Source organism: Penaeus monodon, chromosome 23 (assembly GCF_015228065.2).
Source record: "Penaeus monodon isolate SGIC_2016 chromosome 23, NSTDA_Pmon_1, whole genome shotgun sequence".
Taxonomy (NCBI): domain Eukaryota; kingdom Metazoa; phylum Arthropoda; class Malacostraca; order Decapoda; family Penaeidae; genus Penaeus; species Penaeus monodon.
Window position 1 is genome coordinate 37,614,908 of NC_051408.1, and position 207 is coordinate 37,615,114.

General features: G+C 35.3%; 1 protein-coding gene across 3 annotated transcripts in view; it reads right to left on the reverse strand.

Annotated features, from left to right (window-relative positions):
- Positions 1-207, reverse strand: part of LOC119587985 (cholinephosphotransferase 1-like) — a 16,369-nt gene that overhangs the window by 7,583 nt on the left and 8,579 nt on the right. The gene's annotated exons all lie outside the window — the stretch shown is intronic.

Genomic DNA, 207 nt, shown 5'->3' on the forward strand with positions numbered 1-207 from the left:
AATTGAAGATAATGAAATCATAAGCAGCATTTACCTATCTATCTATCTACCCAGAGAATGATCTCGAGATAAGATATACTTTATAAAACAGAACAGGTGATATATGACCTTCTGAGATTAACCCATTGGATCCAGGTAACAGGGACATCTTTTCATGAAAAAAAATTGGCCAAGGGATCAGTTACAGGAATGTCTCTTTATGAAGGG